Below are 24,859 nucleotides of genomic sequence, written 5' to 3'. Positions count from 1 at the left end.
GTTCACCTTGTCTCGTCTCTTCCCAACTTACATATTCCTAGGCCGGACATCCATGACCCCCATTCCCAGAAAACACAATGCATGTGTGCGCGGGCGCACACACACATACACACACACACACACTCCTCTGTTTGTTTTCCATGCTGTTTTGGAAATAACTCTGCATTTTGTACTGCCTCACAGGGCTATTCAGTCATCTTTCATTGATTCCACAAGATCACTTATCAAAGCCCTACTATGCATCCAGCATTGTGCTAGAGACAGGTTAGAATGCCCAGCTGAGCAAAAGCAGGCCAGTGCAGGGGGGAAGACAGTAGACAACTGTAAGAAGCAGAGCTGTTTTATAATAGGCTATTAAATAACCAATCCCCCAGAAGGATGCTGCCTACTTTGGTGGAAAAGTCTGGATGAGCAGCTTGTGCTAGAAGGTGGGAGCCTGAGACCCAGGGGTTGGGGTGGGAGGGTGGTGAGAAGGGCCTGCGAGAGGGAAAAGTAGGGGAGAGTAAGATCAGGAGTCAGAGTCAGATATGCTCCTGAGAGGTGGAGCAGAGGTAAGAAGGGAGCAGAGAAGAGGGTATGGGGTGTGGGGGACCCCAGCGAGATGGTGGAAGGCTTGGGACACTAACTCTAGATCTGCTTGGGATGCTGCATTATTGTGCAACCCCCAGACACATACATGCACTCACATGCATGTGCACACAAACCCATGCCAAGACCCCATCTATACTTTGACCCACTCAAGGACCCCATCTATACTTTGACCCACTCAAGGATGGGGAGAAATCAATTTCTTAAAGTGACACTTCTCATAGGGACATTTAAGAATAGGACCCTACATTCAGTTTGAGATGCGTGGTATTCCTACAGTGGAAACATCGCCTCTATTCCACCACCCCCACCCCCCACTGCAGATGTCCAGCAAAGGCCGTTGCGCTCACAGATGCTCTGTGGAGTGGATGGGTGGGCCTTGGGAAGGCGCTGGCTACCATGAAAACTTGGCACATTTTAACTCATTTAAAACTCATGAGTTTTAAACATGGCTGGAATGAGACAGCCCAGAGGAAGGAGACTGGGGGCTGCAGTGGGTAGCAGACCCTGGCCTCTGTGGCCACCTTTAGGAGCCTTGGGATTTCAGAAGGGTATGGAATTGGGAGCTAGTGCCTGGCTTGTCCAGATCCCAAAAGCAGTCAGAGTCTCCTGGCATCTGGTTAGATGCTCAGTGGAAAGTGTTCCTGGAGGGTTAATAAGGAGCCTTGAAGCTCTGATCAGGGCCAAGAAGGATACAACCAATCATTCTGGGCCCATTGGGATCCATATGTGGCTCGCCAAGGAAGGGCCATTTGAGTGGCTCCTGTAGGATGCATAAGAGTTGGCTAAACAGTGTGGGAGGGATTGGGAGCATTCAAGGCAATAGGATCAGTATTTGCAAAAGCCACAGGAATGAAAGATCCTGGTGTGTTCAGAAGCCTGTGTGGTTGGCTACCAGGGTAGGAAGAAGAGGGGGTGAATAGCACTAGGTCTGGGGAGCTATGCTGGGAGCAGTAGCTACAGGCCTTTGCATCCATAAAGGTAACTCTCAGAAGTTCCACATACATGTAACCGAGGCTCTGCAGTGTGCAGAGACTGAGAGCTCAGTTCTGAGGCTGGTTGGCCTGCGAATGAAGCCTGCTTCTCCTCCCCAGCTTGCCTCTCTGCCTTCCACTCTTCTCTGCAGAGCAGAGCCTCGTACTCCATTATCTGCAACTCCAAAACCCAGAAAGCTCTGGAAACCAGAAAGGTTTTTTCCATACACTGGCAGAAATTCATTTGACAGCTCAACCTGGCCCAAAAGACACAGGGTTCTCTATAGTTGTCTTATTCCAAGTGAGGGTATTCCTACGAGCTGCCCCAAAAGCTCTAAGGTGATTGTTTACCAGCGACTTTCTGGATCCTCTGTGCATGTTAGTGATATGCACCATATTTGCTATATCATCCTTCTGAAATTCAAAAATTTCTTAATTCTGAACCACATCTGGCCCCATGGGCTGTGGAAAAGGGATTGTACGTCTGTCACGTCAATCTCATCGGGTTGTTGAGGGGGATAAAAAGCAGTTTATTCAAACCAAGCCCTTAGAGCGGTGCCAGACAGCACATGGTGGACGTTCAATACATGGCAACCGTCCACGTTGTTAGTGGGGTGAGCCGGAGCCTTAGCCGAAGCTCACTGTCTGCAGAGTTGGGTGCTGTGAACAGAATAGCCAGGTGGGATAGTACAGCATCTGTGTGACGACCGGCCTTGGCTTAGCTGAGACCATATAAAAGCAGGCTTTTGTGCTGTGCAGGTGGTGGAGACCAGCAGTCGTGCCCACTTCTGGCCCGGGCTCCCAGTGGGCATCCTGTGCTCCCAGTGGGCATCTGTGCTCCCAGTGGGCATCCTGTGCTCCGTAGTGGGCATCCCGTGCCTGCAGCAACACCGGCCTGGCCTGGCATGCTACAGATAGCCTGCAAGCTCCTGGCAGCCTGTGCTGTCTTGTCACCCTCTTGTCCTCCACGCCAGCTGGGGCATTCGATAATTGTTCACTGGGCTGAATCCTATCTATTGACTCTGAGCAGACGCTAACTCTAGAGCTGCTTGGGGTGCTGCATTATTGCGCAGCCTGCAGACATGCACACGCGCTCACGTGCACCTGCACACAAGCACAGGCCAGGACCTGCTCCATACCTTGACCCACTCAGGGATGGGGAGACACCAGTTTCTTGAAGTGATGCTCTTGTGTCTTCTGCTTTTCTCTATCAGAGAAAGAGACTTTAGGGAAAGGCCCAGGAGAACAAGCTTTGTTTCACATCACCACCTTTTGTTTACAAAGAACTGTTTCCTTATGCACTTTTCCCCCCTTTCTGGAGCCTCTCTGCTGCCTGCCGCCCATGAGTAAACAAAGAGCAGAGGCATGGCTGGCTTCGGGGGCTCCAGATGGGACCACCAGCCCATCCCTCCAGATGTGATCTGCTTGAAGGAACCAGAAATACCCCCACCCCCCCATCGCATCTGCAGGGAAAAAGCAAAAGGAAATGCCAGCAGAGACCCCCTGGTCTTTGCCTTGACTTGAAAGATTCTTGGGCTTTGCTAAAACTTGTCCATGCTTTTTATAGCCGGGACACACCAAATCCATCCTTTGCCCCCAGATTTTCACATAGGAGCCCTTCCAGCAGGAGCTGAGGGCAGCTGAATTAAAAGCGAAACATGCCTCTCAGAAGGCTGGGCAGCAGGGAACTGGCGTTGTATTAATCAAGCCAAAAAGGGGAAAATCTACAGACCAAGTGCTCCCTCACAGCAGTGAAGGTGAAGCTGGAGCCAGGCAGCAGCGTGGGGTGTTCATTTTTCCCTTCTGTGGGCCTGGTGGGAGAAAGGGCTGCTTCCTCCATTGTGCTGGGAGAGAGAGAAGCTGGCCAGACAGGGGCCTCGGGAGCAGGGAGGGCTGGCAGGGGACCACTAGGGCCGTGGAAGCTGCAGAGCGCGGGGGTCGCAAGTGTGAGCAGCACGTTGCTGGGGGCTGCAGGCTGCAGAGGGAGACCTTGAGGATGACCATGAGAAGCCACAGTCCTCTGTAAAGTCCACTGTGGGTGAGGCTGGGTGGGAAAGGACGAGGTGTAAGGAGGAGCAGCTCCTGGGTTGTGGGTTGTAAGCTGGGTGTTCTTCACACTCGGGAAAGGGAAAGGAGCATCAGTTATAAATACATAAGGTTGTTCGGCAAGGGTTTATTGAGCATCTATGTGTTAGGCACTGTTTTAGGCAAGGGAGATGCAGAGATGAATAAGATATTGAGGACCCTGCATCATGAAGCTTACATTTGTGTGTTTGGGGAAGGATGTCGACTAAGTACACAGATACATAATGGCTTGGAGCCATTAGACCCAGGTCACCTCCCTGAAATGTGGCCCAGCAGACATGAGCAGGGCTATCTGACCTCAGAGAATTTCATCCAGGTCACACAAACATTCCATACCTCAGCCTCCTCATCTATGAACCAGGGACAGTTAGTGTCTTAGGGGTTCAATAAATAACACTTCTCTTCCTTTACCCCCTAAATTTGGAATAGATAGATAGATAGATAGATAGATGATAGATAGATAGATAGACAGACACCCAACTAGGCAGGCAGACAAGGATAATGATATCTCCCTTCTGATGGGGGAAGGCAGGGTGGGAGGAGGTAGCCTTCCTACGGGGCCACAGTGGGCTTCCTCTTGCTACACCCCAGCCCTCAGCAGCTCTGGATGGACATGGGCCTCCCCCACAGGCATGGAGCCTATCCCTGTGATGTTTTGTATAAAGGGATCCCACTGGCAGAACGTGTGTCTCCTGTTGGCAGCTCCCAGAAATAGACCAGAAAGGAGGGAGGAAGGGGCTCGGCTTCTTTCCCACTGACAGGATGTATCCTGGCTTACAGCACTGGCTTTACCCCTTACCAGGCACATGACCTGGAACAAGCGTGCTCAACATTTCTGGGACTCGCTTTTCTCACCCTTGAAATGAGAACAACACGGGCACCCATCTCATAGGATTCCTATGAGGAGTAAATGAGGTGACACGTCAGTCACCTAGGACAGGGCCTGGAACACACCGGGGTGGAGAGAGTGAGGGAAGCAGGATGGCTCTTCCCACAGAAGCCCTCTACTCAGAAGCACAAAGGCAGAGAGAGGAGGTCCCCCCACCTGCAAGGAGCGCCCACCTCAGAGTGTGGTTGTGAAGATTCAGCTGGTTATATGAGAACACTGCCTGACACATAGAAAGCACTTGATAGATAATAATAATTTTGACCATATGAGGTTGTCCATATTCAGTTCTTTTTTTACCTACAGACATGGCAACTTCCTATGGTCTGGCCCAGTAGTTATTACTTCTTAGCAAGGTGCTTGTGGCAGGGGCTAGTTAAATGTTTGGTTCCTTCCTCCTGAAGAATCTGGTTGGTATAAGATTCCCACCTTCCCTGCCTCCACTTTGGCTCCATGTCCCTTGGGCTGCTGGTCATGAGCCTGGGCTCTGGGCACTGAGGAGGACCTGGGCTGGCCCCACTACCCCCCAGTGCCATGGTGCCCAAGCAGCAGGTGTGAGAAATGCAGTCACAGAAACCAGCATGGACACGGCCCTTCACAGAACTGGATGCACCCAATTTATCACTCGTGGCCAAGCAGGCTACCATCTGTAGGGTCACCCCTTGGCCTTGTCTCTTAGCGCATATGCTAATGAAAGGCAAGATTGACCGCCCCGGTCTGGTGGCACCTCGCCCAGTGCCTGGCTCTGGCTCTGTCTCTAGCTGGCTGGACCTCAGCCGGGAGGGGCTGCCTTTGCTTCTTGGGATGGTGGCCAGAGAGGAGGAAACCCACCCAGAATGGAGACTCGGGGGAGAAGGTGCTGAGCCATCTGGAAGGCTGGAGTTAGCCAGACGCCTCACTGGCCATCTGGGTGAAATGAGAGCCTGGTCTAATGGGGGAGTGGCAGGGGAGGGAGAGAGAGCTGTGGAGGTCTTACTCCCCTTGGTATTACGGTGCCTTAGAACAGTTGTTGGGAACTGCTGCTGTCAGAGAACAGATGTGAAATACCAAGTGTGCCAGGCATGAAGGAGTCATTCGATAAATAATAGATTGTTGAATGGCTTGATGCATGGTGGGTGGGACTGTATGTATACAGCTGGTGCTCAGAGGCTTTTTCATATACATTAGAATACAAATCCTTACATTGAGTGCATTAAGTCCAGCATTACCCCAAGCATTTATCATATTTTAACTCAATGGATTCTCATAAGAACTCTATGAAAGATATTATCACCCTGTTTTATGCATGAGGAGAGCAAGGCACAGAGACTTTAACCAATGTGAAGTCATATGACTAAGGAGTGTTAGGGATAAGAGAAGGATCACATGATTAGAGGAGTTATATGGGTGAGTCTTCTTCCAGGGTCTGCTCATCATGTTCCTGGATTCTTGGGATCAGGGACGGAAGTAGGAGCTCCCACTGCTAGTAATGCTAGTAGATATTGAACTTTTACTGTGTGCCAAGTTCTGTACCGAGCCTTGAGCTGTTTCAATTTATTTAATCCTCAGAGTAATAATACTGTGAGGTTTGTTCGAGGTTTGTCCCCAGGGTGTAGCCTTTACCAATGGGACTCATGGCAAATGGCCCTGGAGTCTCCAGGAGAGAGATACAGCAGCAGCTTCTCCCTCTGTGATCCAGCAGGTGAGACTTTAAGATGGGCCCCTGCGGCTCCCTGGGCTGATCTGTCCTGACGACCATGACAGGGTGAGCTCTCCACGCCTCACTATCCTCATCTACAAAATGGCACTCAGAGTGCCTCCCTCACAAAGCTGGGAGGCCGACTTCCCCCTAGTGCTTGCAATTCTGAAATGTTGGTTCCCTTCCCCTAAAGCTTTCTAGACCGCTGCAAATGGGCTCCGGTCATGGAGGTTCCCAGACCTTCCCCTTGGACGTGGTTATAACCCTGCCCTTTGGAGTAGAGAGAGCTGCTTTTTAGAACAGGGATTTGGGGTGACTAGAACCCAGGGCTCTCAGCTCCATGTAGTTTCTGTGGCTCCTCAACACGTCTTGAAGCTAGAGATAGAGTAGCTGGCCATTACCAGGAAGGATGCTGGGAACCAAAGAGAAAACACCAAGGGGCTCTGGCGCATGTCTGGTGTGACAGGGCCCATGACACAGCCTCTCCATCCATCCCTGTTGTTTCTACGGCAAAGACAGATCCAGGCTGGCCAAGTCTAGAGCAAGGCAGTTACGTGGTGAAGAGCTCTTGAGTGGCTGCCACAACTGTGTACAGATAAAACTTAAAGACCAGTCCGGTCTAAGGGGACTAAGGCCAAAAGCAGCCAAGATGGCGACCTATAAGGTGTCGAAGGAAAGGGCAGGTGACCAAGATGGTAAATGCCAGAGCCAGGACAAATCAATGCACAGCTTTAGGGAGAAGGTACCCCGGAACCAGACTGTTCAATTCACGCCCCTGCCCTGCCCCCTACTAGCTGTGTGACCTTAGGCAGCTCACTTGGCCCCTCTGTTCTTCGGATTACAACTATAAAATGGGCCAGTAGGTAGAACCTGCCTTACGGGGCTGCTCCGGTGATTAAATAAGATAGTACCTGGAAAGGGCTTAGAACGGTGCCCAGCACAAGCGTAGTAAAGGTTGTACAGACATTGGCTCTTCCTCTTGTCATTACTGCACCTGGTGACAACATTGGCTGCTCGGTTCCACAGAAGTGTATCAGATCCTGTACTTGGGGCTGGGCCCTCATGGTGCAAAGGTGAATGGTAGCTGGAGGAACTCACAGGCTGGTGAGACAGGACATAATGACAAAATTGAGCCCTGAGGAGGTTTGGCTGACTCCGGGGATATTCCCCCGAGTTATTTGAGGAAGCCAGAGGTATCTGGGGTATGACCTTTGCCTTTGGATGTCCCTTAGCAACCATCATCGAGATGGTCCCCACCAGGTGCCAGAGGTCATCACATTCTAGTGCCTCTACTATATGGGTGAAGGATGACACTGAGGCCCCTGGAGGCCCAGGGATCAAAGTGAGGCCACCACAGGCTAGCAGCTGAGTGAGGACAGAGTCCCATGTGGCAATTTTTTAGATCCCTGGTGCCCTTTTTTTTTTTTCCATTCATGGACATCTCTGGGGTGAGATTGTTTTTAACTTATATATATATTCTATTATATATATTATATATATTAAGTGCAATATACATATAGAAAGTGCAAACATCAAAAGCGTATAACTCAGTGAATTCTCACCACTGGAGCACACCTGTGTCCCCTGCCCCCAGACCACGACTCAGAGCATGGCATCCCCTTCCCTGTCTCCTCGCCCAGTCACTGTCGCTCCCCAGGGCAATGTTATCCTGACCTCTACAGTGTAGATTACGTCACCTCTTGGTAAATGTCCCATGAATGGAATCCTACAGTGTGTACTCTTTTGCGCCTGGCTTCTTTTGTTCAATATTATGTTCATTGGATGCATCCATGTTGTTGTGTGTCGCTGTATTTTGCTGCATTGGAGAAGGAAACCTCACGTTGATCTATCTATTCAACTACTAGTGGGCATTAAGTCGTTTCCAGGTTGGGGCTACCATGTACGGTACTGCTGTGAACATTCTAGAACATGTTTTTGGTGATAGTCCCATGGTCCCGCTGGGTATATTCCTGCAAGTGGGACGGCTGATTCCTCAGGCTTGTGGGGAGCCCCTCCACCCACATTTATTGAGCATGGACTCTGAGCTAAATCTTCTGCAGGGCTGCCCAGCCAGCCACGGCTGCTGAGCACCAGCTCAGCTCCCTGTCTCTCTAATGCGGGTGTGAACCTGAATCAGGCCCCAGGGATGGAGCAGCACCAAAGATTTATAACAAGATATCGACACATTGAAGGGAGTGCTGCTCTGAACAGCAGGCCCTTTCCGAGTGATTAAAAGCTGTGGGAGGCAGGGATGCTTGAGCGAAGATTAAGAAATCAGAGCCCGTTTTCTGAAATGGCTTCAACCCTGGGGCAGTTGGGCTGGGACTGTGGACTTGTTGCTGGACCGACAATGTTGGGAAGGGGGTGGTCAGCCACATGGAGGAGGCAGGGCATTAGAGACAAATCAGAAAGTTTTGAGATTAGGATGCCCTTGGCGGGGAAGGATAGATAAGGAGGGAGAGGCCAAACATATGTTGAATCAAGGCAGATAATATGATGAACCTGTACTTGGTACCATATTTTACCAACCGTTAGCAGAGTGCTTGGTTCCCGGCCCCCCAGGGCTGCAGAAGTGCCCCTGGACGTGACTGGGACAGAGATCTGATCCACGGCCGTCCACGGAATCACGTTCTCCTGGGCTGGGACCATGGGAATAATATTTTTGTACTAGCTCCCGTTGTGCCTCTGATGCCGGGCCACGTCTGGAAACCACCTTTTTTGAGGGACCAGTCTCTGGCCCACACTGGGCCCCATCAAAAAGGGACTCAGCTTTCTTGAGTCACATTCACAGCCTCCGCCCACGCCCTGACTTTCCGGCTCTCCCAACACCAGGTTTCTCAGGATGATGTTTTTCCCACGCACCTTACCTGGCTGCAGCTTGAACCCCACTCAGCAATGAACTTCCATCCCAGCTTGACTCCCTCGGGCTGCTTTTAAGTAGCACCCTCTCACACTGACCTCCCCCTGGTATCTTTTGGGGGACAGTTTCACCCCAAGCCCAGGATCAGGAAGCAGTCTCTGTGTGCTAATGTGTTCAATGGAAGTCTGACTTGACCATGACCTCTCCCAGCCTATTTTTCCCTAACTGTAGATTGGAAATAATGATAAAACCTAGATTCATCCGTTGTGATTACCAAAGGATGTGATGGACATGAGATGCCAAGCATGACTCAGCTGACAAGCTGGGTGCTTGGGGCACCAGTAACAGAACCCGAGGGTCGGCGCAAACCGGGGCCTATTGTGCCAGCCTCCTGCTTGGTAGCCCTGCTCCGGCCTTGTCGCCTCTGGTCCCTCCACAAGGAGGGATCCTAGTAGAACCCAGATCTGACACCGAAGCCTGTGTACCTTCCTTTGTACTGATTTGTTCTTTGGCCTTTCCCCGGCCGCTGTGGGTAAGTATCTGACAGCAGAGCGTGCCATGCCAGGTGATGGCTGCAAAACGCCTCAGGAATAGGAAGGCCTGGCCTGGCCAGAGAACATCTTTACAGTTGCCCGGGCCCCCGGAGCCACTGTGTTGGCATCTGAGATATTGGTTCTTGGTGCCTGGGGATTAAAGCAATTGCATTTCTTGCAGGATGGGGCGAGATGCAAACATTTCTCCTGTAGCCGGATCCCTGATTTGTTTTGCAAAATCCAATCACCACTTCCTTCAGTAGACTGGGTAGGGAGAGAGACAGCGAAGGAAGGGGCCCCGCTGGATGAGGGGTAGGGCAGAGGGGGTGGGCTGGCTGGGGAGGCCCCTGGCCATCCAGGCTGAACAGACTGTGCTCAGGGCTGACTCAGACTACCCAGCCCATTAACTGCCCCTCCCTGGTGAGACTTCCTGGTGAGCCACGTACAAGCCAGGAGCCACCAAACTGGCTCTCCCCCACCCTACACCCTCCTTCTAAACAACAGTAGTCCAGAGACTTCAGTTGCCAACAGGAAAATGAGCACCTTGGAAATCACCCTATTCCTCATCTTCACCTTTGGGTGTCAAGAGGCCTGGGTTCATCCTGGCTCCTCCTTTGCCTGGAGGGGAAACCGAGACACATCAGGCAGTCTCATAAGGTCTCAGTTTTGCCATCTGCAAAATGGAGATAATTATAGCTCCTACTTCATAAGGCTCTTGTAAGAAGCAACTAACACATGAAAAGCGTTCAGCACCATCCTGACTCACAGCATCTGCTCAAGGACGATAGTCCTGGTTCAGGTCACTGGAGAAAACAGCAACGTCATTCACTCACCCAAATACTTGTTCACTCTTCCATTCTGCAGATTCTTCTCTAGCACAGCTTGAGCATCGGGTATATCCCAGAGCATCAATAACTGTCACTAGACCTGTGCAATACCTGACCTGCTTTGGGCAGAGATAAGCTGGAGAGGAGATCAGGACAGGCTTCTCAGAGGAGGCGATATTTAAGCTCCATTAGAGAGTTTCCATAAAAATTGGCGGAATGTAGAGAGCTAGGATTGTAGGCCAGCGTCTGTCCCTCTGCCCCCAGCTGGACTGAGAGCTCCTTGAAGGCAGGGGACTTGTATGTGTGAGGTATGTGTGCATGGATCTGCTTGCTAGGTAGCTGATTCGTGCATGGACAAACGCACACATCTACTCCTTATTCACTGTATCCACATACTTGTGCCTAATAGGAGGTTCGCATGGCAGGCTCTCAATACATATTTGCTGGATTGAACTAAAGGGAAAGCAGTTTTGTTTTCCAGCTGGGGGTCCAGCTTTCAGAAGAAATCTGCATGAGCTGTGTGCCCAGAACTCCCAGTGCTCTATGCTGGCTCATGAGGGGCAATTAAATCAATCTGTGCTCTGTGTCTGAGCGTGCTGGGCCTTCAAGCTTAAAATCGAGGCATTGGTGTGGCGCCTGGGTGGCTCAGTCAGTTGAGCACCTGACTCTTGATCTCGACTCGGGTCTTGATCTCAGGGTTGAGATTTCAGGCCCCACTCTGGGCATGCAGCCTACTTAAAAAAAAAAAAAAAAAATGAGGCCCTGGTGTTCGTGCTTTGAAAGATGGCACAAGTCCACTTCTGTCTCTTACCTCTGACAAAAGTAAGGTCAGGGGGGCCCGGCCCTCTCTCCAGCTCTTGCCTTTTACACATGTCCATGCAGAGTTCAGCGAGCAGGTCAAGAGACATCACTGTGACAAACAAAAGAATGGACAACTGACCACCTTTTAATGATAGTTAGTGGGAGAATGGCAATGAAAGCTATTCTTTTCTTGGGATGAGAAGGTCATTAGCAGACATACCAGCCCTTCAACTTGCTTCTGTTTGATGCATCCATTGGGGTGAATACCCATCTATTTCCATATTGGTGGGCCTTTGCAAAGAAGATGCTAGAATGTACTCTTTGTACTTTCTTTTTTAAAAAGATTTATTTATTTGAGAAAGAGAGAGCAAGCATGAGTGCGAGGAGGGGCAGAGCAAGAAAGAATTTCAGTTTCCTTACTGAGCACAGAGCCTGACCCGGGGCTTGATCTCATGATTCTGAGATCATGACCTGAGCTGAAACTGAGTGTTGGACGTTTAACTGACTGAACCACCCAGGGACCCCAGTACTCTTTATATTTCAGTGTGAATGCTATAGATATGTCATCTGGGTATATGGGTAGACCTGAAATTTTTAAAAAATTCAAGCTCAAAACTGTCATTTTATTTCATTCCATTTCATTTAATTCTATTTTACCTACCAACATGTTCCAAAAAGGATTAAAGTTTGCTTTCAATGTTATATAAAGATAAACTCAATGTGAACTCAGTGACAAAAATCAAAGAAAACCAGAGGTGAAGACACAAAAAGGAGCCAGAAATGAGATGATTTAAAAATGAACACTCTACCACCCTCTCCCTATGCTGGCACTGGTGAGCTATAAGCAGGGCTCTGAGCTTCCTGGGAGGCATTGGGAAAAGGGGAACCTGGTCAGTTATACTGTCCCAGCGGCCATCAAACAAGACTGTTGATCAGAACAAGCAGAACCATGGCTCAAGTTGGAACCCGAGGGGATTTCCTCTGAGCCCTTTGTGGAGAAGAAAAGCCTCCCTAGAAAAATCCATAGAAAGAGCCCGGCCTTGTGTTGAATAGCTCATCCGCTGTAGTACTGTAGTACTAACTCAGCCTAGGGAGGTCTCCCTCAAAGCACAAACATCCAACTCCGCTGCTCCTGCTTATTACTTGGGTTGGTTTAGCATAGGGATTCTCGTCGCATAGCTGAAAGTAAATGCAGTGATTTTTAAATTGGTGTTTAGAGATACCTCATGCATGTTTGTTTTTTAAGAAGTCATGATCTTGTTGGAGTTTTGAAAGTTGTGACCGTTGGCTGTGGTGGAGCTGAGGGGGTGCAGGGCTGGGAGCCCGCTGACCGGGCCCCTTGGTCAGGCCTGAGGAGAGGACCACTCACTCTGGTTTATCCTGTCCTCCAAGCCTTGTCGGGCATCTGGCACACAGTAAGTAGGTGCTCGATGCATGAATGGGGTGGGACGGGGCTTGAACAAGCAAATGAATAAGTGTGTGAAGAAAATGGAAAAGAATTAATGGATCCAGGTTAAGACAGTGAGAGTGGAAACTGCTGAACCATTTTTCCTTTCCTAACCATTTGAAGAGTCTGAATAAAGAGACAATGACTTAAATTCAGGAAGGATGGGATCTCAGATAATAATCTAGTTCCATTCCTCCATCTTTTTTTAAAAAAAGATTTTATTTATTTATTTGAGAGAGAGAGAGTGTGAGAGAGAGAGCATGCACATGAGCAGGGAGGAGGGGCAGAGGGAGAAGCACACCCCTCCGTTAAGCAAGGACTTTCCCCCCATTCAGGACTTGATCCCAGGGCCCCAGGATCATGACCTGAGCCAAAGGCAGATGTTTAACCGACTGAGCCACCCAGGTGCCCCATTCTTCCATCCTTACATATTATGTAACTAATATGTTTGGGGTGCCAGGGGCTTGGAGCCACTCCCATCTCACATCTCAGAGAGAGGCCTCTTGACTTAACATCATCTGGAATCTGAGAGGAGTTCTTGCCTTGGCTGCCCCAGATTCCCCAGATTCTCAGCCTCTGACCGCCCCCCAGAATGGCCTCAGGCCCAGCTGGCTCTAGGTGTGCCCTAACACACACCGAACCAGGAATAGTAGCCTTTGAACTGCCTGAGACTGCAGAAGCTTGAAGCTAATAGGGGAAATGGGATTTGTTTGAGATTCTTCCTGGAGATGTTCTTTCTAACCATGCCTCCCACCACCCGCCCCCCCCCCCCCCAGCTTCTTCCCTTCTTCCTAAAGAGTATTTTTAAATATTTTGAGAACCAACAAGTTTGGAAAACTGTGCATACATTCTCTTGGCCCTGGGAATGGTGGGCACATCTGGGCTCCAGATGTTTTCTGGGCCTGCTGTGTGGTAGCCCATCCCAGGTGCTTGTGGACAGAGCTCAGACTAAACAACAGACAGCCCCACATAAAGGCAGCTTTTTGATTCCTGAATGGGCTTTGCTGCTGTCTTCCCCAGACCCAGGATGTCCCACGAAGAGCTGCCCAGGGTCTCCATCCCGAGAAATATCACAGACACACCTTGTTAGGGCAGGAGAGTAGAGGGGCTCAAGAGCCAGTGGCCTGGGCTCGAGTCCCAGCTCGGCTATGTGATCTCAGGTGAGTTGCTTGCCCTCTCTGGATTCAGTGTCCACGTCTCTAAAAGAGAGCTAATTGTCTCCACCTTTGAGGCTGCAGTGGGAATTAAGGAGTAAATTCATACACAGTGCTTAGGATGGTGCCTGGCACATACTCAGCACAAAGTAGCTATTTGCTGTTATTATTTCTAATTTTCTTCTCCTCTGGAGGCCACTAAGGAATTAGAAGTTGGTCCACATCCTTTAATTGGTCGTTATCAATTTACCTTAGCCCCGTGGAAGTCTTTTTTCCTAATCTCTCCCCAGGGTCTGCTCATGATGGCAGTGATAGTACTGAAATTTATTGAGTACCTCCTCAGTGCCAGGCACTGTGATATAAGCATTTGATATATATTTGACATATATAGCCTGCATGAGATCCTATAGCTTGGCTTAATGCCTGACATGGTATTTAATGCACACAATAATTCTTGGAAGGAGGCACTATTATTAGCTCCATTTTTCAGCTCAGGAAGAGAAGGCCCAGAGAGGAACTGAGAAGGCAAGTAGTGTCTAGGACTTGATCCAGGACAGTCGGCCTCAGAGCCCGTGCTCTCAACCGCTACGGAGAGATGACCTTCGGTCTGAATTTGCTGCTGTGGGATACAGCAGAATCTCTGATGCCAAGTGCTACAGCAACTGAGGATGGGAAGAGGCTGTGTCTCCCTCCAGAGGCTCTGGCCTCTGAGCCAGGCCTTCTAGAGGATAAACAGAAGTAAGGGTGGAGAAAGGTTTTCCAGGTCCAGGAACAGCATGAACAAAGATATAAAGGTGAAAACCTCAGAAAAGGTTTAAGCACAGTAGTTAGCTAGGGTAGAAAGTTAGAACAGGACCCCACTGGATAACAAAAAAGGACACTATCCTCTAGGAAATAGGGTGCCATGGAATGCTTCTGAGGAGAGGAGAGCATGCCCATACTGGTGCTCTAGGAAAATTAGCCTCGTAGAGGAACATCAGGTGGAATGAAAAGTGGAGAGAACGGACACCGGGAGATGGTTGGATTTGATGCTGCCTTATTTTCCTTGCATCCCTAAGCCAGTGAGGTCTTCCCAATTTTCTAGAACCGAGGCTTGGTGAGGTCAGATGACTTATCCGAAATGAAGTAATACTGCCCACACTCCAGCCAGGCTTTCTGACTCCCAAATTCTATGTTCATTCTGCTCTATCAGGCAAAGACATGACTGAGCCCATTAGAAGGTCTGAAAGGGTTAAGCCCCATGAACTCTGAAGGGCTGTGCCTCCAACTACGAGGGGCCTGCGGACTCTGGCATCATAGTCAGAGCAGGATACGTGTGTGTCCTTCGAGCTTGTGCAGTGGTGGCATTTGACTTGGGCGATGGTCCGCTCAGCAGCTTCTTAGGTGAATCCCTGACTGCAGAAACAGTGACGAGCCACAGTAGTGCACCACGGTGATGCCCCAAGGGTCACACCCAAACATGCAGCCCAGCATTCTGTAGGAGCGATGCCTGGAACATGAAAGCAAGGATAGAGAAACACAAGGAGAGATTGATTGATTGATTTTGGTGGGAAGAAGGAAGGTTTAGGAACCGAGTGTTGTCCTCTTGGCTAATCCTCATTCCTTAGAGCACTGGTCTCCACCAGGAGTGCTTTTGCCCCCCAGGGAACATGTGGCAATGTCCGGACACATACTGAGCTGTCATAACTAGGGGAGGTGATGGCATCTCGTGCTTAGAGACCAGGAATGCTGCTCAACATTCTAAAATGCACAGAACAGACCCCCAACAGCAAAGAATGGTTTGACCTATAATGTCAATAGTGCTGAGGATGCAGAACCCTGCTTTAGAGGAAAAGAAAGTCTTGCCTTACACATATGCAGAGGCTGAGCAGGACCACTGGCTTCATACCTTCTACTGCTAAGCTTCCAGAAGAGGCTTAGGGCTAGTTAGCTTTCCGTAGGGTGACAGAATGACCCGGAAGGCTTTGTGATATCCCCTAGCTCTCTGTACAAAAGGGATCGTGCAGGACCCAGGCCTGACCCAGGTGGCCCTGCCCAGCACCCACGTGGCCTGGTTCCCTCTGGACACCGGGGTGCCTCTCTTCCTCGTTAGCAGGGATTCAGGACTTGGGTTGATGGCAGTGGCTCTCTGCACAGACACAGCACAGAGCTGGAGGAGACCTGGGAGATCACTGAGTCCCCCCGCCTCAACCACCCCCACATTGAGCAAAGGTACTAAAACCCAGGGAGGTGAACTGACCTGCCCACCCCCTGGATGTGTATCCACATGGGCTCTACTGGCAATTAGAAATCCTGCTTGGACTAGATTAAGCCAAGTGTCTTTGTTCAATAACCAAACATCCAGAGTTCCAGCTCAGACACAGAGGGATCCAGGGACACTGACAATGTCATTAGGTCCTGCCTCTGGCCACCTCTTGACTCTGCTCTACCATCCTCAGCTCTGCTGGCCACCTGGGGCATTGCCTCCCTTTTTGGAGGCAAGATGATCACGGGGTTTCCAGGCTATCCCTTCAGAGCTTCAAGCAAGGAGGACGTAAAGTGCCTCTCTCTCTGCGGTCCCTGAGAGTGCGCTTTTGACTCTGAATTAGGGAACATGCCCGCCTCTGATGCAACCCCCTATTGCTGGAGGGAAGTGGTGCTTTGGATGCCCAGCCCAAACCAGACAGAGTCCACATTGCTGCACAGGGAGTGGGACAGGAGAGGTCCTCCATGGGGAGTTGGGGGATGCTGCCTCAAGAAGCAGGGGGAGTAGACACTGGGTGGGCCAGGATGACACATGGTATCACCCCCAGCCAGTAAGCATCCTGCCCTTTCAGTTGTGCCACAGCCTCCTAAGGCAGAGCCGCTGCCTCCCCAGGTCCCACCCTGGTTTTGACACCTGGCCCAAGGCAGCAAGAGGTAGGGGGGAGCTGGGGGAGGATGGCCCAGGGCTGAGAGCTAAGCCCAGGGGCATCGGAGACTTCGGGTAGGGAAGTAGGAGCAGGTGGGGTTGATTGGGCAGGGACTCGGAGATGGAGGAAAAGAAGGGCGTGGATCCAGGACTTGGGAAATGACTTAACCGTCACTCCTGGCCTTCCCTCCGGTGCATATGAATAGAGCGCACACTGCCTTCTCTATCTTCTGCTCCAGGCTGAGGGTCAGGTGTAGGATAGCTCCTCCCCGCACCCCCCACCCCCAGCTCCCTTAGATGGTTACTTTAATCCCATTTCATCGGTAAGGCACCCGAGGGAGGATGGCTGTCACCATGTGGGTCCCTTGGCCTCTGCTTTTGCTAGGTGCCAGTGGGTTCTCAGACCCCGTGGCATGGCAGACATTCCCTGCGCATTCCCGGGCACCCCACCCTCGCTCCCTGCAGCCTCCTCCTCTTCCCCGGCAGACCCCTTTACTGGCAGCTCCTTTACTGGCATCAGCTAGAAGCCAAACAAACTTGGTTGGTCTGATTCCAAAATGCTTGCCCAGAGCTCTTTCCAGATATAGACAAGATGGCACTAGTTAGATGGGTCCAGGCTGTTTCTTTTTAGTCCAGTACAAACGATGAATATCAAGTGTGCCTCTTCTAAAGAAACATCTGGAAGTCTTTCCATGGGTGTCCGTTGAGTCCTTATTCTGTGCCATACAGTATTCGGTCACTGGGGATGGAGAAGGAAACACAAGACACTACCATCCCTGCCTTCGTGGAGCTGACCGTGAATATACAAGAGGTCAAGCAGATAGGATGGCAGATCGGAAAAGCTCAGTGGGGAGGAACAGCATGGGTGGGGGGATTGAGGATGCCAGGGGTGGAGGCTGTGGCATCTGCCAGGGAGTTCCAGAGCCTCTGAGAAGGTGGAAGTTGCAGACACATCTGAAGGAGGGGAAGGAGAGAGCATGTGATGTGCCGGGAGAGGCCGCAGGCAGAGCCTGAGTCTGTATCTCACCCAAGGGTGAGCTGAGGGAGGAGTCCACCTGAACTTTCAAGGAAAAGCAGAAGGGCCAGGTCATGGTATATGGGACCTATCCAGCCGGGAAGGAGATGGCAGGTGAGCCCCAAGGGTAATGGATCCACCCACACACAGGCATTGCAAAGACTTCAGCCTTTATCCCAGTGGGGTGGAGTCCACTCACTGGAGGCTTTTGAGCAGAGGAAGGACCTGACCCAACGTGTGTGTGTGTGTGTTTTTAAGATTTTATTTATTTATTCATGAGACACACACACACACACACACACACACACACACACACAGAAAGAGGCAGAGACACAGGCAGAGGGAGAAGCAGGCTCCATGCAGGGAGCCCGATGTGGGACTCGATCCCTGGTCTCCAGGATTACGCCCTGAGCTGAAGGTGGCACTAAACTGCTGAGCCACCCGGGCTGCCTCCAACATGTTTTTTTAGACAGAATCACTTGGCTGCTGTGTGGAGAGTAGACCCCAGGTGGGGGTAGAGGCTGGGACACAAGCAGGGAGACCACTCCTGGGGCCATGGCAGGAGTCCCAGTCAGAGACAACATGGTGGCCTGGGTAGTAGCCATGGGGTCATTGAGAAGTGATTGGATTCTGAGCTTATGCTGAACAAAGAAGGCAACAGACAGATTGGATGGGGATGTAATAGGACCAAGGAGTCAAGGCTGAGGCCTGGGTTTGGGCCAGAGCACTGGAAGCATGGGGAAGGGGCTGGAGGAGCAGGTTTGGGGACAGTCAGAGGTCGCAGGTCAGTGTGGGACATGTTTGGTGTAAGATGCCTTTTGACATTGAGGGGTGATGTCCTGGGCGCATCCACCAAGATGAAGAAGCCTGAAGGAGGTGTGCTCTGGGGGTTCCAGAAGGACCTTCATACACATCCGCTCCTTTAATGTGTAGGAGAACCATAGGCCAATAGATACAATTATGCCCATTTCAGAGGTGAGGAGACTGAGAGTCACAAGAGTGAGTAAGTAACTGGCCCAAAGTCACAGGATGAGCATATAGTAAAGCAGGCTCAGCCCCTCTGATTTCAAATCCATTTCCTCTTTACTCTCCACTTGCTGCTCTCCACTTGCAGTTTTCAAGAGGTTAAAAACCTGGTGGAGAAACAGATAACCAGGAAATGCTATCTTCATTGTCCCCACTAAGGGAGGAGACCTCCAGCCCCAGACCCAGACCCTAGTCTTTCTCTTGCCACCGCTGTGTCCCGGGCAGGCAAGCTTGTGGGTGATATTGGCACAGAACCACTCCCAAAATCAGAGCAGCAGGGCCATTTGGTTCATGCAGATGCTTTTTTTTTTTTAAAGATCAACTTACTTGAGAGAGAGAGCGCGCGTGTGTGCATGTATGCGAACAGAGGGAGAGGGAGAGGCAGAGAATCTCAAGGAGACTGCACTTAGAGTGGAGCCCGACGTGGGGCTCGATCTCATGACCCCAAGATCATGACCTGAGCCGCAACCAAGAGTCAGACGCTCAACCCAGGCTTCCCTGACTTTTCTTTAATGCCCCTTTCTGCTAGCTCTCTGCCCTTTGCTTCCTGAAAGGGAGACTCAGGGTATGTCTGTGTGTGTGTGTGTGTGTGTGTGTGTGTGTGTGTGTGTGTGTGTGTGTCTGCATGTTTTTACCTACTGTAAGCCAGAACAATGAACATAGCAGAATGCTTGAACTTGTGAAATGAATAACAACCTTGCAAATAAATCAGCTGCTCAACCAGCCCACGGGGGATTATACCTGCAGGGCAATAAGTGAGATCAGTGTTTTCTTTCTACCTTTTTTTATTATTATTATTTTCCATATTCTCTTGACATACAACATAACTTTCTCTGGAAAGCAGTGTTTCCAGGACTGCACAAAACTATGGTTGAAATTATTTTCATGAAAGAAAATATTGTCTCTGTGGTTGATGTGAACAAATCAATGACTTCAGGTATCTATTGTACTCTCTAAATGTTTCTCTGATGCGGGCTGAGGGGACAGGTCTTCTCTGATCTAAGTTCCTGATAGACAGACACACGAGCCAGAGAGGGCAGAGCTGTCTGAGTCTGGGGCACGGAAACAAATTGGTTGGGAGTTCGTATGGATGACATGAAGATAGCCAAGATCATTGGATTCTCAATAATGTGCTTGCCATGGTTACTTAGCATCCACTGCCTCATTAAATTCTCACAGCAACCCATTTTATAGATCAGAAACTGAGGTTTGGAGAGAAGTCCCAGATCACTGAGCTAGTAAATGGCAGAGGTGGAATTTGAACCTGGTACCAAAGCTCATGTTCTTTCTAGGATGCCTCATCTGTAAATCCCATCCTGGCTCCACAGACAACATTTGAAAATTCTACCCAGATGTGGGGTCAGGGGATGCAGCCGGGGCTCCGATGCAGGCAGACAGGACAGTCACATACCAGCCCAGCCTCTCTAGGTAGAACCCGTGGGGGGGGGAGGGCATGACCCGACTGGGATATGATGGAGGAGGTTCAGAGCACCAGCATCTGTCCAGCCTCTCTCCTCAAGGTGGCCGGCATTGAGGACTTCTGAAAAGGGCAGACTTCGTGCCATCCAGAGCTACCTCCTCTTGAGACTTCATGGCTCCCAGGAACATCAGCCAGGGAGGGAAGATGTTGGGATGCTTTCTCTGGCATGGGCAGGGATGCAGGTGTACTGTATCTCTGTCTGTCTGTCTCTCTCTTTCTCCCTCTCCCCCCACCCCTACACACAGCATAAAGGGATGATTATCTGGGCATTAATTTCCCTGCCAGTTAGTTTTAATATGTTTTTTTAAAAAGATATTATTTATTTATTCATGAGACACACACACACACACACACACACACACACACACAGAGGGAGAGAGAGAAGCAGAGACACAGGCAGAGGGAGAAACAGGCTCCTTGCAGGAAGCCCGATGCGGAACTTGATCCCAGGACTCAAATCATGCCCTGAGCTGAAGGCAGGTGCTAAACCACTGAGCCACCCAGGGATCCCCAGTTTTAATATGTTTTAAAGAAATATTTATAATTCTGCTATGGAAAAGAGCCCGAGGATCAGTTCTGCATAAAAAAAAACAACAAAAAAATCCATTTATCTAATGGAGCACAGCCAGGCCTACTACCACCATAAATAAGGGCTGTGTCCCTTGAATCCTCCAACTCAGAGGTTGGAAAAGTATGGCCTGAGGACCTATTTTTGTAAATAAAGTTTTATTGGGACATAGCCGTGCTCATTCAACAGCAGAATTGAATAGTTACCACAGCGATCATGTGGTCCCACCAAGTTGACAGTATTTACTGTCTGGCCCTTTATAGGAAAGGATGGCCAACCTCTAACACACACACAGTCACGCACGCACACACACACATTCCATGTAGCAAACTTCTATGCATCCTGCAAGGTCCACTTCAGTAGCCTCCCTACTGAGAAACCCCTTTAGCCACCCAAGCCCAAGACAAAGCTAACCATATCCTCCTCAGGCCCTGCAAGGGGCTCTGAAGAGCATATAATCACTGTTGTTCATGGAACATTGTTCTAGAACATTGTTCCAGGCGTCGTTGTAAGCATGTCACATGGATGAACTAATTTAACCTTCATAACAGTTCTAAGTGGTAGGCACCTAATCATCACCATTTTACGGATAAGGAAACCAAGGCACAGAGAGGTTAAGTGACTTTCCCATAGTCCTACAGCTGCGAAACAGGCCAGTTGGGAGTTTGGACCCAGGAAATCTATCATCCGAGGCCAGTTTGTTCACCATTTTGCCCCAGGTAGTTACTATCCCCATTTTACAGATGGGAAACAGAGGCTCTTAAATAGCACACACTCTGTTGTGTTGCAATGAAGTGCATCCACATCCATCTCTTCTCGGTTTTTGCTCGAGGGCAGAAACGCACTTCCTCCCTCCACACCCTAGTGCCTGGCACAGATCAGCTTATTTATCACTGGAGCTCCAGTGCCCTACATGGTGACTGCCTCAAAGAAGTGGGTGAGGAAGGAGAGAATTCCTCTGGAATAGGAAGCCCTCCTTTTTTGGCTGCTGTGTTCTTTCTTTCCTTCATTCCTCTCGGCTTATTATTTCTGCCTCATATTGGTGCCTGAGACATGAGGCCTCTACTTTCCAAATACCATTAGGAAAAGGCCAAAGCTCTCTGCCAGGGCCTGTTTGACTTGGCTGGGAGGCTTTCCCAGGAGAAGGAAAGGATGGTACCTGCCACGTTCACTGGTATTCAGTGTGACTTGGCTGCCTTTTCAGAGACCTCACCTATTGCTCATAAGGAGTAAGACCCCATGAATTCTGGCACCAGGAACTATGGCAGCAAATATAATTTTTCCCCTTTCATTCCAGTGGGGTTGGTCTTTGACTGATTGACCAAGATCCCAGCTACATTTTTGTAGTCACAAAATCACAGTCGTTGCCAGAAAGACTCAGGGGATCAACTGGTCCAGGAGAGGTAAAGGACAAATTTATTTATTTATTTATTTATTTATTTATTTATTTATTTATTTATTTATTTATTTTATTTTTTATAAATTTATTTTTTATTGGTGTTCAATTTGCCAGCATATAGAATAACACCCAGTGCTCATCCCATCAAGTGCCCCCCTCAGTGCCCATCACCGACCTCCCCTCCCCCACCCCTAGTTCGTTTCCCAGAGTTAGGAGTCTCTCATGTCTCCCTCTCTGACATTTCCCACTCATTTTTTCTCCTTTCCCCTTTCACTATTTTTTATATTCCCCAAATGAATGAGAACATATAATGTTTGTCCTTCTCCGATTGACTTATTTCACTCAGCATAATACCCTCCAGTTCCATCCACGTTGAAGCAAATGGTGGGTGTTTGTCGTTTCTAATGGCTGAGGAATATTCCATTGTATACATAGACCACATCTTCTTTATCCATTCATCTTTTGTTGGACACCGAGGCTCCTTCCACAGTTTGGCTACTGTGGACATTGCTGCTGTAAACATCGGGGTGCAGGTGTCCCGGCATCTTGCTGCATCTGTATCTTTGGGGTAAATCCCCAGCAGTGCAATTGCTGGGTCGTAGGGCAGGTCTATTTTTAACTCTTTGAGGAACCTCCACACAGTTTTCCAGAGTGGCTGCACCAGTTCACATTCCCACCAACGGACAATTTTTTTTAATCCACCAAATAACAATGGTATTTGATCACCATCGATTGAGTATTTGAGCAGAGTCCAAGAGGTGACACAGGGGTACCTGGGTGGCTCAGTGGTTGAGCCTTGGGCTCAGGGAGTGATCCTGGGGTCCTGGGATCGAGTCCCACATCGGGCTCCCCGCAGGGAGCCTGCTTCTCCCTCTGCCTGTGTCTCTGCCTCTCTCTCTCTGTCTCTCATGAATAAATACATAAAATCTTAAAAAAAAAAAAAAGTGACACAGATCACAAGGCAACAGGCATTCAGAGGGGAGGGGACCTGCCTTTGGGCCAGCTGGGTCAAGGCAAAAAGACTTCCTGGAGGAGAAAAGATTAGAACCAAGGTCCTAAGAAGGAGTGGGATTGGGTCAAGCCGGGGGAGAAGGGGTGGCATTCCAGTGCAGGGTGGGAGATGGAGGGTATGGTTCAGGTACAAGGGGCTGCCATCAATGAGACATGTCAGAGAAGTCCTAACTAGAAGGTACTGGAAGATACAAGGGGGACGAGGGGCCAGGTATTTGGTTCCAGAATCAGACCTGCCTCCAATTCTCAGCCACTTTTGTTAGCTGTATACCCTTGGCTGGCTAAACCTCTTTGGGCTTGGGGGATGGTTAGGGGCTTAGCTATACAAGTTGTACCTTTGTCAAAACTCATCCGTCTGTACACTTAAAATGGATGTTGTCTTGTCGGTAAATGCTTATCCCACAATACCGTTGATTCTAAAAGGAAGAAATCTCTTTGTGCCCTGATTTCCTCACCTGATCATCCATCTTTCTTGGGAGCCACGTGAGGATTGACCAGGACAGGGCCTGTAAACCGCTTACCCCAGTACTGGCTCAGCGTCCGTCAGGATTACTGTTACGTCACAATTTGTGGAGAACTTTGAAAGCAAGGCTGAACACTTTGAACTTGTGTCTGGTAGACACAGGGCCCCTGAAGCTCTCTGAGCGGGGAAGCAATCAAAAGATTTTTTGTTTAACTGCGGTGAAATAAACATAACATGGAGTTTACCACTCTAAGCATTTTCAGAGCGTACAGATGAGTGGCATTAAGTACATTCACAGTATTGTGCAACCACCACCACCATCCAAAATGTTGTTTTAAGAGAGGAATTGGGTGAGATGACCCAGATGAGAGAGACACCCCCCCTACAGGAGGTCCCCAGAGAGGTCATTGGAACAGTGCATGCAGGGAGGTTAAGGGCCTGGCCTGGAGATGAATGTACAGAGATGGGAAAGATGTGTAAGAGGACTTAGCACAGAAGAAACCATTCGATTTGGTGAGTGACTATCATTGAGGTCTAAGAAAGAAAGAAGCATCAAAGATGACTGTGATTTCCAAGAGGAAATAAAAGGATATCTCAAGCTCTCTTTGTAATACCTCTATTCACAGCATAGTATCTGGCTTCAGATTCTGGCGATCCCGGAACAAGACAGAGTGCTGACAAAATATGGTGAGATTGTCACTCTTGTCTCTCCCTTGGGGCACAACCTATAGAAAATGAATTTGGCAACACAGGTCAGAAGCCATTTAAAAAAAAATGGTTCTTATCCTGATCCAGTGCTGTGAATTCCCAGAAGCCGTCCTCAGAATAATCCAGACTTCAGAGAAGCTCTGTGTGTGTGTGTGCATGTGTGTGCATGTGTGTGTGCTGTTACCCACGAATCTCGGTTGTTGACATTTTGGGTAATCGTTCCCAAGTGGAAACCACCTGACTGTCTCCAGTTAATGAAACAGTTCAATAAACCACAGCCTCGAGCTCTTAAAAAATTTTTTTTGGAATGTGTTGCAGGGCTCCATTGCATAGGGAGCTACCCTGAAGCATGTAAGATATGCTTTGACAAAAATTATATTAAATGCAACAGTTAGGGAATAATTGACCCATTGCAAAAGTAAAACCCACTTGTTAATTATCTGTGTCCATAGACACTGAGTATCTA

The 24,859-nt window shown here is 49.5% G+C and overlaps 1 protein-coding gene and 1 long non-coding RNA gene across 5 annotated transcripts in view; one reads left to right on the top strand and one right to left on the bottom strand.

Annotated features, from left to right (window-relative positions):
* Positions 1-24,859, top strand: part of BTBD11 (BTB domain containing 11) — a 310,110-nt gene that overhangs the window by 129,570 nt on the left and 155,681 nt on the right. The window lies entirely within an intron of this gene.
* Positions 11,243-23,755, bottom strand: LOC111097672. Of its 2 annotated transcripts, XR_005365666.1 has the most exons (4): positions 23,678-23,755; positions 15,147-15,322; positions 13,762-13,911; positions 11,243-11,341 (listed from the first exon to the last, which is right to left on the bottom strand). It is a non-coding gene; the product is annotated as an uncharacterized LOC111097672 (long non-coding RNA). The 2 variants fall into 2 exon arrangements; XR_005365665.1 differs by lacking the exon at positions 11,243-11,341 and having other exon boundaries at positions 13,525-13,911.

This window comes from Canis lupus, chromosome 10 (genome assembly GCF_011100685.1).
Source record: "Canis lupus familiaris isolate Mischka breed German Shepherd chromosome 10, alternate assembly UU_Cfam_GSD_1.0, whole genome shotgun sequence".
Classification (NCBI taxonomy): Eukaryota; Metazoa; Chordata; class Mammalia; order Carnivora; family Canidae; genus Canis; species Canis lupus.
The sequence above is the reverse complement of the archived record's forward strand: the minus strand, read 5'-3'. Positions and strand labels throughout refer to the sequence as shown.